Below are 17589 nucleotides of genomic sequence, written 5' to 3' on the forward strand. Positions count from 1 at the left end.
GATGATTTGGAGAAAAAAAATAACAATTTGGCAAAATAATAATAATAATATATATGTACGTGTGTGTGTGTGTGTGTAGGTCTTGACCAACTTCTGAGGGAATATTGAATATGATTATTGAATATTGAGCACCACTGTGTTTTCCAGTTATTTGCAAACTTCGTAGAAGAGTGAAACTTAGCCAAAACAATACAGTTATGGGCCGTCAAACAAAAACAATGACAAATGCTGAAAGGCTCTGCAGAGCTGAGGGAGAGTCGAGTGATAATTACATGTGGGTTTATCACTACGAACGTTTTCACATTACACATGGTGATTAAACTCATTGTCGATAGGAAAATATTGATTAGTGCCGCTTTAAGCAAGCCTCATATGTGAATATGTTTCATAATTTGCTCACTAATTATTTTGTGACCACTTATACGTTCTTAAAATTATGCTCCAGTTATTTCAAACAGTGTTTTCATACAGTGTGTGTTCTATAAAGATTTGGTCGTGGTTAATGCACTTCTGAGCTGTGTGCTCTTCCTATGTAGACCCTCCTGACTGAAACATTGACAACTGCATACAGGTTAACTCTGGTTCCTGCAGGTGTAGAGAAAGAAATCCCCTCAGTTACATGAAAATCACCCACTTATAAAAAGAGGTGTCATGTTCCAGGTGACTCCGGTGCTATAGAGTTATGCCTTGGCTTAATAAAAAAAAAATCATAACCAAGCTAAAAATATGCAGCCTGCCTGAATGAAGGCGATGAGGAGGAGGAGGAGATATCCTCCTGTCTTAAAAGCAGTCTTCCTCTTTCATGCCATCCCACTCTCCGATTGGTATAACAGGTAATTAGTGGTGTGTCATGGCCCTGGGGAGCTGAGGAACGAGGAAAAGGTGGGTGAGGAGAGAGACAGGGAGAGTGAGAGAGAGATTTCTGATTACCTGACAAGTTAGGGCTGGAAAGGCTACACTTAGCCCATTAAAGATTTTTTCTCCAGCATGACATTTGAGAGCAGCTGCGAAGCCGCGCGCCACCTCGCCATTTCCCTGTACACTGGGCATCCATTTAGGGACAGGGATGGAGAGAGAGAGAGAGAGAGAGAGAGAGAGAGAGAGAGAGAGAGAGAGAGAGAGAGAGAGAGAGAGAGGCCACCAGGCCATCTCAGCGGCACAAATGGATTTCATTCACCAAGGTGAACTGTAGTACACTGATAAATGCACTTCCTTGAATGTCAGCAAATGTCACCCAAGAAGCCATTTGCCACCGCTTTAATAGCTTCCCCAGACTCACGGAGGGAGTGACAGAAAGTAAGAAGGTATGAGGTAAGATAAGGTAGATGATGAGTCACATGGAGTGAGAGAAAAACAAATGCACACATGCACAGCGAGGCAACACACAGAACGACAGAGGGATTAAGGCAGAGAGAAAGAGAACAGATGAGAACAAGGTTGGGCTATTGTCACTTCCACATGATTAAGCAATTAGCTATTTGAGATGGCTCCAACAAGGTAGTGCAACTAGACAGAAGTGGCTATTTAGAACATAATCCCTCTCCTGCCTTCCCTCTCCTTCTCTCACCTTGTTGAATTTACTTATCTCCACATCTGTCGTTGCATCTGCATATTGTTTTTCTGTCTGCATTTTTGTCTTTCTCTCTCTGTGCACACACACACAGCTGTGTTTCCATCAATTTTGAGGGACGTTACGTAGACATACATTCATATCCTGTAGACTTTCCTTAACCATAACCGGTATCTAACCCTAATCTGCAGACAAGGCTCCATAATGTGACTGTGTAAACAGATTTACAATGTGAGAAATACACTTAAGCACACACTCTTGTCTGTTCAAGCAAGAGTTGGCATCATTAAATGTAAAGTGAGAACGTGCAGGTACAGTTAACGCCTGTACTTCCAAGGAGCTGTCACACAAAGCACAATGTGTCTTAAAGGTGTCAGTTGAATATTGAAAAACCAAACGTATGACTGTTAGTGGCACAGTTGAAAGCTTTCATCCTTTCACCTGTTGCTCCATCTCCCTTGTTTTTTTTTTTTTGGGGGGGGGGGGGGGGTTTGGTTGTACAGAAATAACAGATAAACTGAAAAGTAAAAGTTTGGGTTTTACTAATCTTCCCACTTTCACTCATACAGCACTTAATCCTGTTGTTTTCCTGCCTCTTATAATACTTTTCGTTTTTTTTTTTAACTTGTATATTATGCATGAAACCTTCTTTTGTGTCTGTGTGTGCCCAACTTTTCCAACGCTTTTATGCTTGCATATGAGCTCAGTATGCTTGAATTTAGTATTAACAAATATTGTTGTTGTTGTGTGCGCGCACGTGTGTGTGTGTGTGTGTCGGTGGTTTTTACTGCATGAGGACAACACTGGCTGCAGCCAATCCTAATCCCCCATTCATTTCCACAAGCAGTTGCTAAGGTTACAAATTACCTTTGGTGCTGGTAAGTGGTTTCTTTTATGACACTGGACGCCCTAATCCTTTTACTGAATACATATTTCATTTAGGATTAGCACAACAACGGATACAGTTGTTCTTAGACTATTCCAACTCCAGCGCTCTGTTTTGTTCATGCTCATCAGGCACGCCACTTGCATATCAATGCCAGACTCTCCTTTAAAATAACTAAATAAATTAATAAATCTGCTCCTTTTTATTTTAGTCTGCTCGCTCTTTTTTCAAAGTAGAGTTGTGGGAAAGCCGGGGGGGAAGTGAAACTCAATCAGTCAGGTAGTGTTAGATAGGTAACGACACTGCTTCTATCTGGTAAACAATTGATTAAACCACAATATTCTCTTCCTCAGGTTTCTGTGGTGTGTTCAGTGTCTTTTTACAGGTTGCAACAATGGAGACTGTTTCTTTCCTTTTAATCTTTCCCACCAGCTGATACGCATTTATCTGCCGGCTTTGAATGAAAAATAAGGAACCTTTTTGTTTTTCAGGAAGTGAAATTCTCTGGTTAAAAGTGACAAAAGCTTAGGGATCTGAGCTAATGGCTGACGCACTGACTGGCTGTATTTTATGGTGATTTCAGGCCGTCGGATGTCACGTTCTCTCCGTCCCATTACAGCCAGCACGGAGATGGGATGTTTCCTCTTTTACTCCACCGGCTCCATGACCTGAAATCTTCATCTGTGCTACCGTCATGTTATTTAAAACACGCCAGGTCTCTCCAGAGTGTTTGTAATTTGTTTGACATTTTATCCAGCATGGTCCAAGTCAACCCTCTTTCTGCTGAAGTGTGAGACGATTTGATCTCTAACAACTAGAGTAAACACAACTTTTAGGGTTTGCTTAATTACTGAAGAAATTAAACGAAGCACTGAACTGTCTACTTGAAGGCGATGCAAAGAAAGTTTATTTGTTGCATGGTGCATTTTATACAATTCAAAGGAGTTTACATAACTCATACAGACATCAAATATGAAATACAGCACAATACACTTAAATGATTTATCATAAGAATAAGGATGGCTGTCTGTTTCAGTCAGGTCAAATCATCTAACTCCTGCAAGTGTGCACTGCTTCTGTGCAGTACAGCCAAATGCTGCCTCTCCATGTTTTGCTTTGTGTTGTGGGAACAGTTAACACACCTCTACCTGATGACCCGAGAGGGTGCGTATCGCAAAAGCTATTTAAAATTAGTGTTTGGTTCTTAACCATGCAGAAATATCCAGGCAAGCAGCTGTATTTTTAACTCTGCATGTTCACTTTTCTTTGTGTTTGTGCAGATCAGCTGCAGCCCGAGAGGCTTTTTTGAGGAGACCTGAGAAAAGACTGTTTAAGCTCAACCTGCTGGAAATAAAAGGGTGGATAGTTTTCCTGAATCTTGCCCGGACTTGAATACTTGGATTCTCACTAATAGTAGAACTTGTTATTGATGAGGCTGTTAGAATTTATATCTGCGCCTATACAACAGGATTCCTCGCTCAGTTTTCAAAGACGAGATGAGCTCTGAGGAAAATAATGTTCTTTTTAAAGTTCTTCTTCTCTCCATCTTGTCGGATCTGAGTTGCTTCCTCATAGAAGACGAGTTGTGCCAGAGCAGACGAGGAGAGAAGATGTTATAGAGGTGATAAGTGCTGAATCCAGACCGCAGAAAGAAGCCACTGACTGACTGTGATGCAGGGATGGAAAAAGTACTCGGATCCTTGAAAAGTACCAGTACATTTATCATGCACGACATTATTAGATTTCTAATGATGCATCAGTGTGTAAGCAGCATTTCACAGTTGCAGCTGGTTGAGGTGGAGCTGGATTTTATCACCTGATTATGCTGTTAGATGTTTATCTCAGGGGTTCAGGCTTAAGAGCACGGCCTCTCCAAGTGGTCACAAGATGAATCTGAGGGCTCATGAGATGATTAATGGGGCAGGATGGAAGACAAAAGTACTATGGACATTTCTATTTATCATGACCCCAAAGGGTCACAAGCCAAAAAGGTCGGGAGCCCCTAGTTAAATTCTCCACAATGTTTTATATTTTATAAGCTTATCACATGTCGTTTCAGTAAAGTAATGAGTAACTCCAGCTGTCATATAAATGTAGTGAAGTAAAAAGTACAATATTTCTAAGTAGCAGAAAATAGAAGTAGAAGCACTGCAAAACTGTACTTCAGCGCAGTACTTGAGTAAATGGTTCTTTATCCGTTTGGCTTAATAGCTAACCTGCTCCGAGCTGCTACTCACTGACTGGCTGGCTGGCTGGATGACTGATGGGCATATTGACTGGCTGCCTGTCTGCCTGCCAAACTGACTGACTGGCTGACTATTGAGGCTTAGTCCTGCTATGTGGTGAGATCATCGTCACTGGCAAGCACAACAAAAGACTGATGGGAAGAGGCTGTCAGCTTGTGTGTCTGTGTGTGTGCGTATGTGGCGGGGAGTGTGTACAAGTGTGTGATGGCTTCATTCCTGTATCAACACAGTTCTCTCTGTGGATGAGTCAGTAGGCCAAGCCTGACCATCATCCTCTCTCATCTCTCTATCACACACACACACACACATGCGCGCACATGCACATGCGCGTGCGCACACACACACAAAGTGGGCTTGGGGGTGAAGTGGTGCTTAGAAGGAGTGAACTTGGGGTCAGGGTGGAGAGAGACAAGAGAGGGACAGATAACACTTCTGTTGGAGACACTATGTTTCATTCTCAGTGCTAAGTGGCTATTTCTGTTGACTAATCCTGCAATTTAAACCGAAACACCTCCTCTAAACTATTCATAAACTACTCCACGTTTCACAATCATATCATAGTTATATACTTCCCGAAGCTGACGCCCTTCTCTTGCTTTTAAGCGTGAGGCACGAAATAAAGAGAACAGCAGAAAGAGAGAAGTGACAGCGAGAGCGGAGCCCTTGTTAGGAGGGACACATGGGGGAAGGGATTTAGCGTAACACCCAGCTGTCTACCTGTCTGTCTGATTGAGGGGAAAGTGGGGTTTTCAGTTTAACACAGAGCCAAGCTGTTCTCCTCTGTGGCGGCTAAAAGAGTGTGTGTGCATGTGTTCTCTCCTTGCTTGCTTGGTCTCAGGGGCGCCATGGTGAGGAGGAGATAGGCAAACGACCAAAATCTCTCTCTCTCTCTCTCCTGTCTCCAGTATAGATGTCTCTATATGGACACAAAGAGAAAGGGAGAGGATGAGAGATGGAAACAGAGGCAAGGCGACAACAAAAACAAGCCGTTTCCATGCCAAGGCAAAGCCCCACTCTGTCACTCCCCTTTCTGTGTTTGTCTCGTTTCTGTCAGGTGAATCTCAATCACCTGCTTTGAGGATGTGTGACTTCTCCATTCACCTCTTATTTCTTAATCTGTATCGCTTCTATCCCTTCAACCTCTGTTGTGCATCCTGTTATCCTTCCGTCCATCTTTCCTTCCTTACAGGTGAATGGACAGAGTGGAGGGTACTTTTGTCTCGGCTGTATGCTTCATACTGAATCTCAGGGGTCATCCTCCATGTAGGAAACCACATAACACTATTTTTGTTTCTTTCAGAACATGTTTGCTGTTGCACATTAGCACCTTTTTCTAACCAGTCATCTTAAAGAAAATGTTTTATTTTGCATTTTTTTGTGTGTATCTGCATGACAGAGTGTTCTACATTGTGTCCTGATCGTACTGAAATCACAATGTGCTATTAAACTGCTGTTACTACAATGTTTTTCATAATGTTAACAATTATAACATGACTTAAAATAGCTTTTTCATTCAGCTGCATTTGGTTTTTATTACCAATGAAATATGTAGAGCCAGTGCATTAGTTTATCATGGACTTGACATATGATGAAATACAGGTCATATACTCTCTGTTAGCTTCAATTGTGTGTGTGTGTGTGTGTGTGTGTGTGTGTGTGTGTGTGTGTGTGTCTGTGTGTGTTCAATGTCAATTATTCAGTTACACACAATCTGAGCATTAACAAACTTTGATCAGTGTCTGAGTTTAAAAGTAAAAGTGACACCAGATCGCTTTTAAAACAGGTTTTATTGGTTTTCAGGTCTGTAATAGAATATGTAATTGCAGCAGAAGCTTAAATATTTTTTTTTCCTCTCATCTACAGAAAAACACATTTCTGTTTAAATTTGAACAAGCACTGTTAAAACTTAATGTGCAAAAACAAGCTGCAAAGATAATATAACTACCGTCAGCTGCATAAAATGAAATACAATAGAATTTCTTTCATATATATATAAGAATCGCAGCCTTTAATGATTAATATTTCACTTGGTTTCTTAAAGCAGCAATCTACATCACACGATAGAGATGTAATTTCCATAATGTAATTCTCATTACATTAGAGCAAAACCCAGTAAAATGGCTAAAGGCCTGAACAATGATGCAGTGGCAATTAAAATGGTGGATAACCCACCTGACCTGCAGGCAGTTATCCCTAATGAGATAATAATAATCTCTACTAAAAGAAAAAAAAAAAAAAAGAACATCAATTTCCTTTCAATAACTTACATCACTGGCTTGCTGCTTAAATATGGTTTATACTGTGGATTCATCAAAGCCTTGATGCAAAAGGGCATAAGTGGCATTTGGTTCATCACTGGAAGTTCACTGACTTCTTTCTAATGGCAAAAAAGAAATGAAATAAAAAAATAGATTAAACATGTTTTAAAGAAAGGGCAAAGAATACAAGTGAAACCCTTAAATTAAATTACAGGTGCTAGAAAAGTTGCCCTTGATGGTTTTATTAGTAATTTGTTGCCTGCAGCATTTAGATGGCTGTATTTTGGATAACAAAGGGAAAAAAAGACTAACATTTGCTTTTTAGTTTCTGCTTTGGAATAAAATTTGTAAAACGCTTGAACGTGAAACCTTGAAAAAAAAAAAAATCCTGCCTTGAATAGTCAGCCTTCGTGTGAGGATATAAATAGACACCAGACTTCACAAGTCCAAACACAAAAGATTTCTCAGGGAGCCGAGGAGGGATGCAAAGCGCTAAACTCACCAGCACCCAGTGACGTGGTGATACTGGTCGTTTTCCTGCCGGGGGAAGATTTAATAAACGCAGAAAAACAAACACGGTCTGCGCGCTGGCGGGGTTGCTGCGGGGTGAGGACGGTGGCACACTGGACACATCCTCCTGTAGGAAGGAAGCGGAGTTGTGGAGAGAAAAAAAAAAAAAAAGCAAACAGGAGCCATGCACGGGTCTCTTTAACCCCGCCGTGAACCCGCGACCTTACCTTCCGACTACTTCCCATTACCTCTGCACGACATTTAGCCCTCGTACCGCAGAGCGCACACGCACACGCAGCATTGTGTGGAGCTGTTTGGCCGGGGTGGAGGGGGTGCAGCGAGGGCGGCGGCGTGCTGTTCATGGAGGGGTCAAAAGAATGAAAACCTCACAAAAAAAAAAAAAAAAAAAAGAAGGCATGGACGCTGGATCGTGTGAGCAGACGGTCAGCTGGGAGAGAAAATATTATGTTGCAGATAAAAAGCTTTGAACGGATCTTTGAGCCTGTGAAAAACGCTCTTGTTGCCTGTTAAACTGGAAAAGTTGCTTCTTCTTCTTCTTTTTTTTACCTTGTTTGATGGGAGGATTAAAGGGGTTCACAGCGAATCAGGAGCCATATATTAACAGATAAAATCCACGTAATAAATTAAAAAAGAGCAGCTTCAGCATAGCGCAGATATTAAAATAAATCTCCTATATGGCATGATCATAAGTATCCTCTGATAAAGCCACTAAAAGAGCTTATAATTGAGTAAATATTCTGTGTAGGATAAAAATAGTTTGAATTTTCGTTTGGCTGACAGCAGAAAGTCTCATTAAAACTTAGTAATTATTAGATTTTTTTTTTTCTTTAAATAATGATGCCTTTAATGACGCACACCACATTTAATTGCCGTGTATGTTGCACAACCATTTATTAGAGCTTAAGAAAAGCATGATCAGCTGTAAAAACTAATTGTGTCATTTAAATCGATAATTAATCCATCTTTTTCCCTATAATGTGAAACCAGCAACCCCGTCTACGAGAAATACTTTAAAGTGACATTATATAGCACATTTTGAGTCACTACTCCTGATCTGTTTAATGCTTTTAGATATTTTGACCTCTGCAGTGGCTAAGCTGTTTCTCAAATGTTAAAAGATAATAAGTTAACTGAGTGGAAAAGTCGTGGGTGCTTAAAGAAGAGAAACGGAGCGGCCACAGGAGACACGATGGAGGGCAGATCCACAACTACAGCTGCCGCACATGAATGTTTGATAAGCAGGCGGGATAATGGCTCCTTAAATCAGTCAAACATAAACATCTCTATCACGCTCTGACATCTGCCATCCAAAGCTCATAAAGAGGAGCTGAATAATGGATGGACATTTACAATAATAAAGTCCAAATAGCTCAATGTGTCATCGCGGGACGGATATAGGTCAAGTGCATAGTTTGTGAGATTCATAGTTTGTTTCAGTGCTGATACTCAATGGTGCTCAGTGCACGAGTCTCTCTTTTTGGATTTGCGTGCAGGCTGGACATGGCAGGTTAGGCTACATGCAGGCTTCAGTGGTTCCAGCAGTGTGTGCATGAGCCCCATGTGTGCGAAAACATTATGGTTTCAATAGCAGAGAGTGGGTGTGCGTGGTGAGCGTATCTAACTCGATACAAACTACTGATACTGTCAGCCAATCAGCACTGCATCGAGGCAAAAACACCCCCAACACGAGCAGCCAGGAAAGAATAAGACATGAAGCTGCATGATAAGAAAAACAGTTGAAATAAAAAAGAAAATCACTGAAGACCGTCTTTTTTTCTCCTTTTAGACTAAGACGTGGACCAAATCCAAATGACAGCGTGTGTGGCGCTCATGAAGGAGGATTTTCCCACAAATAAAGTGCTTATTTTTTGCTGTCGTAAGGCCTTTTAGGGCAGACTTCCTCAGACTTGAAAAATCGTTTTTTTCTACATGTTCACAGAATCTCAGATGTACCGTCAAAATCTTGTGGTTTACTGCTACGACTAATGATAATACTAATACATTTTAAAACTACACAGAAAGCCCATTTGCTGCTGCCTGTAGGCATAATTCCTCTGTCGCACTTAATTTTGAGACCTGCTGTATGGGTCAAACTGCTGTTGACTTGTTGCACCTTTCCTTTCCTCGCACCTGCACAGCAGCTCAGCTCACCGCCAGCCCCCCCCCCCCCCCCCCCCTCCCTTTCTTGCTCTAAAAGGACGTCCGTTATTGATCTGTCGAGCCAAACGGAGACCATGACATAAAGCAGACTGGACGGGCGCCGCTCACCCGTGAGTAACGTGCTCCTTGGCCGCCGCTTCCCTCCGTTATTATCCTGTAAGCTAATGTGAGGTTATAAGACCGTTAGTTCCGGTGCTCACCTCTGATTGGCTGCTGACTTGAAGCCGCTGTGACGTGTTTCTAACAACACACCTAAACAGAGGCGCGCCACCAACCAGCACACACCTGCTCAATCTGTTGCCTAGCAGCCACTTTGCTCATTGGACAAACACTTGATTAATGATTAAAAAATGATGTTATTTCTTTTTGTTTTTGCGATTTTGTCATTTTATGAAAGCGGTAACCCCCGACATCACCGCTTTCTGGAGCTGTTTAACAATCAGCAGCGCAGGTTTGATAAGAGGCAGCGTGCGACTCTGTTCAGGGAGGTGCATTAATCCTGAAACAGACAAGCAGCAAACAACCATTAAGAACAGTTTTGGGACGCCGAAAAAAAATAAAAGCACAAAAAAGTCAATATAAATGTAACTGGTTATAAGCTACACACATGAATATATGTTAGAAATGTACATAAATGCACAGCTTACAAACATATTTTCAAAGTATTTCTATAAAGACTTTTGGAGATTTCTCAGGTTGAGTTTTGCATTTGACAAAGTTTTCTACAGTTGCCCAACGTTGGAAAAAACGAGTTTAAGACTGATGTTCCGGGACTTTTCTGGGTTTAAGTGTTTTCGTGACCATTGAAAATAACTCACAGAAAGCAGTGAGCGGAAAGAGAACAGCGTTTTTGGAGTCTATTAAGGTGGATATATCGGATTAACAGTAATATCCTTGAGTGGTGTCCAGGTGACGGAGTAAGTCATCCTTAATTAATCTGACAAAATCTAGTCAAAGTGCGGCAAAGTAGTTTAGAGTATGGGTAAGTAGCTTTAATGAAAGAAAAGAATGCACAATCCCAATAATAATCCAAATACAAGTGTATCTATAGCAAAGAACAGTTAGACTACAATAACTCCAGCACATGAAAAGCCCATACTGCCACCGCTCCTGCAGTGAAAAACTATGTGAAAATCGTCCAACCAGCCTCTGTTTGCAACTATTCTTCCACTTGTTCTGATCCGCTGCCTTCCTGCCTGCTCGGCCCTCTGTGCACGAATTGTTCTCCTGAACAATGATCACAGCCGTGCAGGCCAGCAGTCCCATGCACACTGAGCGGATATGACATGGCCCACCTCTTTTACACTTCTTGCCAGTCTCAGACTTGACTTGGGGGTAAACGGGCAATCGAGTGGAGTAATGTCAAAAGCTACAGTTGAGGGGTGGGGGTGGGGTGGGGTGGGGGGCTGTGACGTCGGTTTCGTTCATTGCGTGCCATGCAAACGCCGCAACAAACAAAAAGTGAGACAATGACAGGATCGCGGGTGACACGGTGACTGTAACCTTCACACACACACACACACACACACACACACACACACACACACACACACCAGAGAGAGAGAGAGAGAGAGAGAGAGAGAGAGAGAGAGAGAGAGAGAGACTTACTCGATATGGATCTATAGATGACTCACATTAGTCGATTCCAAAATAAAGCTTTAATGAGGGCATTTACCCGCTGAGAGAGATAGAAGTTGTGTATGTTGTGAGATAAATGGTTGTGAAACAGCCACTGCAGGTGAAAACCCCTTCTGACTGCAGCAGCCTCCTCCTCAATGTGCTGAAACACTGAGTGCAGTGTATGCCACAAGGTAAAAATGCTCTGTAACATGTAAAAGTTCGGCATACATAATTCTATGTGTGTATGCAAGTATTATCACGGAAAACTAGTAACTAAAAATATCAAATAAATATTGTGGAGTTAAAAAGTAGAATATCTCCCTCTGAAAAAAGGTGGAGATGAAGTATAAAGTAGCATAAAATCGAAATACTCAAGTAAAGTACAAGTTTCTCGAAATGGTGACTGACTTTAATCTACTGACGTGGTGTAGCAGCTTCCTTTGGGACATTTCATCTCTTATGATATCTTCATAATATTTAAATATATTTAGCCTGCTGGAAAGAAGTATTTAGTCAATTACCTTAAGTAGAAGCAGCTATGCCACAATATGAAAATACTCCATTACAAGTAAAAGTCTTGAAATCAAAGATGTACTTAAGTGTAGAAGTATGCAGCAAAATGTACTTAAAGTATCAAAGGCAGACATACTTATTATTCAGAATTACTGTTTTCAGTGTGTTTTGTTTTATATGAAATATTGAAATATTAACTCTGATGCAGAAACATTTAAGGAGCAGATTTTTAAGCTGATCTTATATAAAATATTATTCTATAAATTGAGCTAACAATAAATGTGAAATAAACGTAGTGGAGTAAAAGGGACAATACTTCTTCACTACACTGAAAGTAGCATAAAAAGTCCCTCAAAATGGCACTTAAGTGCAGTACTTGAGTAAGTGTACTTAGTTACTTTCTACTCCTGGTATTGTGAATTTGCCTCTAACAAGGAGTCCCCTAACAGCAGCTTATTTCAAAAGATTTTATCTCCTATAGTATCTTTACAACTCTTAAACATAATCAGCTTACTGGTAGAAATATTCAGACACTTTACTTGATGCTAAGCCACAATGGGAAAATACTCTATTACAAGTAAAAGTCTTGCTTTTATAGTTGCATATAACACATTAACTCTGATGCAGAGGTGAAACTAATATTAAAACGTTATGTTAAAAGCTATGACCTTAAGATTTCTTCGCTTCATTTTTTTAAGATGAGGATGTGTTTATATGTCAAACATTACTGCAGCTGTCAAATAAATGCGGTGGAGTAAATATTATACTATCTCCCTCTGATGTGGAGTAGAAGTACAAGTATCTCATTTTAAGTTTTTCCTTTTGTGTTTGTCAGCACGCTGCTTTCACTCACACGCAGCCTTATGATCTCCTCCAGCGTATCACTAGCTGATAAATAGGAGGCTGTTTCACTGCTGAAATGTTAAAATGGAAAAGGTCAGCTGTGGAGCATGTGGCCAGCCCAGCAGCATCTGAACCCGGGTCAAAAGGGACTGCGTGGCCAAAGAGTTGAGCGGCCTCGGCTGTATGCATGCTGTCTGTGGTGTCCACATCTCCCACATTAGTAAGATTTGAGAGCTATATGTCAGCCGGAGTAATTACGGCTTGTCAGCTCCTGTGACACCGGGCTTAAGGGCCATCTCCACAGCTCCTATCTGCATCTAAGAGCGGGGGCGCTTAATCAGCCTTGACAGTCAAGTCCAAAACAGTCACATTTTCCAGCAGAAATTCTGCCATCATTTGTGCTGATGTAACTCTGCCCGTCGTGTCAGCTCTCCAGAGGCCCAAGTGCACTTTTGGGCCCACACATGCAGATGAATGATACACAATGATTCAAGGGCCGGATGCTGAAATAAACTGAGCTGAGAAGGTGGAGGTTTTGTTTTGCTCTTCAAAGAAAGTCATTTGGGGGTGGAAGGTGAGCATCATATGTAAAGCTCGGGGCAATACATCTGATATGCGCACATTATATTTATTTCTCCCTCTCTGCCTCTGTCTCCAAATCAGCCCATCTACCTGGAAGAGTGAGCACGCGGCCTCCTCCAGCGCTGCTGCTCCGTGTCATATTGCCGCGTCTCTTTAACACGGGGGACCAGGCGACTGTGCGGTTAAACTGATGAAAGAGACGACATGAGAAAATACGCATTTGATATGAGGTTACCGGCATGAAGGAAGAAGCCGTGTGAGTGATAAAATGAGTTTTATAAACACTTTTCATATACAATGTAGTATAATATATCAAGGACATGAAAGCCTGCCACCATCTCCCGCAGGTGTCCAAGTGCCAACAGCCATGAACATACAGTTGTGGCCGCTTTGTCACCTGCAGGATGCTGGTGGATTTTTATTTTGTATCAAATAGGCCACTGAAACTGTACAAATGACCTCATGAAGGTGGAGAAAAACGCGTGATAAGATCAGGATGGCTGGAAGGTGCATGGCGCGTCCACCCACTGACTAAGTTGGATTTCACTTTTAAATCCCTCCCAAAATTTAGTGGTAGCCACCTGTTTCGGAAATGATGACTGGCGGGGAGGGAGAGACCAGACGAGCCTAATTGATTTTTAAGTGGTGTCTCTGTGGGTTAGAAGAGTAAGAGGGGAGTCCACTTCAGGGATCCGCCAAACTCCTCCAGTTTGTACCTGAATTGAGGGGCAGTGATGTGTTGCTGATGCGGCTCAACAAGCCACACTGGGGGCCAGACGAGGGGTGGACGGAGGGGCCGGAGCCAGAGCTGGGCTCGCTGCTTTAGTGGGGGGATGGAGGGTGATTATAAATGAACTTACTTCTGCAGAGGCAATAAGCTGACATGTCAAGCCTCGTTCACCAAACAATAGAAGACATGTCAGGTTTGTGATACGAGCACGCAAACACAGACACGCTCCCTTCTCTTTCTCTCTTCTGTTCGGATCACACTTTTACTGATGATTAGGTATGAATTAGATACCAGTCCATAAAAACGCTGTCAACGCATTTACCTTTAAATCTGTAGGTGCTGTGTTTATTTACAGCGTATTATAAGCATGTGTCATTGTGCCATTATTTAAGAAAAGTAATGCCTGGCTTGCAACTTCCCATTCCTATAAAGATATACCATATGCACCACCCACCTTCATTCGACACACACACACACACACACACACACACACACACACACACACACACACACACAGGCATGCATGCATGCATCATGGAGCCCGGACCTGCAGAGAAAAAGCAACTCTCCCTGAGTGAGCGGAAGAAAAAGGGGGAGAGGGAGGCCGGCTTGCAGCTCCACTCTTCCAGGGTCTCACACACAAGATCCGGGCGCACGGCTCCATTGAGTACGAGGAGGCTTTTGCATGGAGGTTCATTAGAAGTAACGAGTTGACACAAGGTAAATCTTAATGTTGAGGCGCCTTTCTCTACCGGCCCGGGGAGGAGCCCTCATTAACTGTCGCTAACAACCCGTGTAAATACACTGATTGGACAGCTCCGATACAAGCTCCCAGCCCTGCCAGGAAGTCCCCCTAATGAGACCACACAATAAAAACAATAAAAGAAAGGAGAGAGAGAGAGAGAGAGAGAGAGAGAGAGAGAGAGAGAGAGAGAGAGAGAGAGAGAGGTGTTAAAACTTTTGTAAAAGCTTTGCTATTAAAGTTGGCGCCACATTTGCAGATCATTATGGCAACACTTTCTCAAAAATTGTGCGTTTACTCAGTCGCCGCGTTTGTCCGCTCAAAATTTCTATTTGCTGTGTGTCGCTTTCACGTGAAGGCACTGTCGGGTTTGGTGTATGCTTCTGCAAACGTGCACAGAGAGCTGACCTATTGCACCTGTGATAGCAAGTAAGTTGGCAACTATTTTGGCGCTTGGGGTCATTAAATCAAGTAAATCATACGCAAAATGGCATGTGTAATTTTAGCGTATTTGGTTTTAAAAGGAGAAATACAACTACACTGCCACAGCAGCAGGGCATAGGTTTTATCTGAGAGCAGGAGAGAATGCACTGCAAAAAATATCCAAACACTTCAATCCCGATTTTAACATATTTTTCCCAAACGCGGTGAAATTCTTTCAGAGCCAATCAGGTAAATCCGCAAAATTTACGCATTGCAGGAATTTTGAGGAGACACGTGTTAGCAACTTGAAACAAGACAGGCTATGTTGATTAAAGCACCATTACAATTAAGAAAATTGCATTGTTTCAAAATTGTAATGAAAAAGATGAAATTGTGGCATTGCCAGAGGTGTCACACCTTTTCAGCAAGAAGCCTGGATTTTCAGAACTCAGTGCGACATTAAACGACTTGTTTAGATTGATACTTTTTACAGTGTAGGCACCGTACAGAGTCTCCGTACCATGGCATGGCCAGCGTGGGACGGAGGGGATTGTGCGCCCCGTCCCGACAGCATCAAACATCTGCTCTGCAGAGGCACAGATCTCCCCGGTGCTCCGTGGATAAAAATGCACCAAATACACCAAATTAAAACCAGACTTTCGGATGGGTGAAGCGAATTACTTCCTCGTTCAAACTAAAAATGTCCGATGAGCTCATCTGTATCATTTCAGAAATATTTTTTTCAAAGTGAAATAAAATCATTTGCAGTTCTGTCGACCGTTATTGGCAACCATCGTAGACGGAAAACGGCTCTGGCTTACTTACAGGAGCAGCGGTGCGATTTCCACCCTGATCTTGGACAAGCTGGCCAGTGAAACAGCAGTGAACCAGTGTCACGTCCAGTCCCAGGCTCGAATGCTGACAGTCCGTGGACTGGACCCTGCTCACAGGGGGCGAAGAAGAGCAAGGAGGAAAACAGCAGCGAGAAGAGGAAAAGGTAATTCCTGATATTTTTGGTGAAAAAACAAAAACAAAAAAACACCTGCGTTGAATTTCCACATCGCTAAATAAAAATTCATGAATTTCTTGACTTGAATTGTAATTAAAAGTTCTCATACTGAAAATAACCGGACGTGTGCGCGTGTGCATGCATATAAAGAGGCACCTGAGCTTAAAGCAGGAACGAAAATTAAAAACGTTATTTTGATATTTTTGGTACGTACCAGTCATTACTGCACACTCCCGTCCTGTGTATTGTTGAGATGAATCCAGGATGGAGCAGCAGGCACATGAGTCTCTCCAGTGTTTGCCAGGGAGGGGTGTGCTGCCTTTTCTGGCCAGCCTCTGCCAAACCGGGGTCAACGAGGGAGCAAAAAAATAAAACAAGACCCTTTCTTTCGTGCCTTCTTTCTCTTTCCCTCTTACCTTTTACAGTCAACACCTTTTTCTTTCTTTCTCTCATCCGGTCCCCTTCTCTCTCTCTCTCACTCCCGTACATGACGTAACATCAGCTTTGTTTATTTGCTGCCCTTATTGGAACAGGCTGATAATGAAAATAACTTGTAATTGGCAATTAACCAGCGTGGTGACTAACATTTTAGATCCATTGCGTTCTGCAGGAAGAGCTGGAGTCAAAGAATAGTTGCATTTCTGGCACAGCGAAAACTTACTTCATTTATGTAAGTTTCCTAAACAAAAGTTGGACAAAGTGCCTCACAATCAATCAATCAACCGAAATAAGGTCACACAGGGAGAGAGGTGTCGGTGCAGATCAGACCACAGGCGTTTCCGTCTGCTTGACCAACGTATTATCAGTGTTTTGGCGTGCAAAATGTTGTTTGTGTTGTCGTGTCTGGAGGTTTAGGCTGTAAGTAAACGGAGAAGACGCTAAATGCTCGATGTGCATTCAGAGCTCTTGTCCCCCGCTGCTCGGAACATTCAGCAAGCCCTCGGATAAACACACAATTAGGGCAGGTGAATAAACTTGTTTGGGGGGTGTTAATTACATGCTTAACGTAAACAAAAGCCATGTAAAAGAATGTGAATTACCAGTGGCTTTTCCCCCTCAATCCCCATTCAGGTTTTACATTTCACCTCTAGTCTCTTGTAGGAGTGATTTCCGAATTGCCTGCGAGGGCTACTCCCAGACAAGGCTCCTCCAAAACATAATGCTGGATAATACCTGCAGCCTTGGCTTGAATGGTGATCACCTAAATTGGTTCACCAGGAACCCGGGCAGGTAGGAGGCTTTGCATATTCGGAGGAGTACTGCTAAGCCTACACTCTCAACTTAATGCTGGGTGTGTGCGTGTGCATGTGCGTGCGTGTGTGTGTGTGTGTGCATGAGAGAGAGAGAGAGAGAGAGAGAGAGAGAGAGAGAGAGAGATGGGTGGGGGGGCTGTAGGCTAGGAGGTTAGTTTTAACACCAGCATGAAAATACCAGCCTTTACTTCCAGTCCACAGAGCTTTCCAACGGGACCAATTC

General features: G+C 42.4%; 1 long non-coding RNA gene across 2 annotated transcripts; it reads right to left on the reverse strand.

The window, feature by feature from the left end:
* Window positions 1-3376: 3376 nt before the first annotated feature.
* LOC143328270 (uncharacterized) lies at window positions 3377-16773 on the reverse strand. Of its 2 annotated transcripts, XR_013077803.1 has the most exons (4): window positions 16328-16771; window positions 15930-16044; window positions 6970-14792; window positions 3377-5618 (listed from the first exon to the last, which is right to left on the reverse strand). It is a non-coding gene; the product is annotated as an uncharacterized LOC143328270 (long non-coding RNA). The 2 variants fall into 2 exon arrangements; XR_013077804.1 differs by lacking the exon at window positions 3377-5618 and having other exon boundaries at window positions 6283-7597; window positions 16328-16773.
* Window positions 16774-17589: the final 816 nt, after the last annotated feature.

This window comes from Chaetodon auriga, chromosome 11, assembly GCF_051107435.1.
Source record: "Chaetodon auriga isolate fChaAug3 chromosome 11, fChaAug3.hap1, whole genome shotgun sequence".
In the NCBI taxonomy this organism is placed as follows: Eukaryota; Metazoa; Chordata; class Actinopteri; order Chaetodontiformes; family Chaetodontidae; genus Chaetodon; species Chaetodon auriga.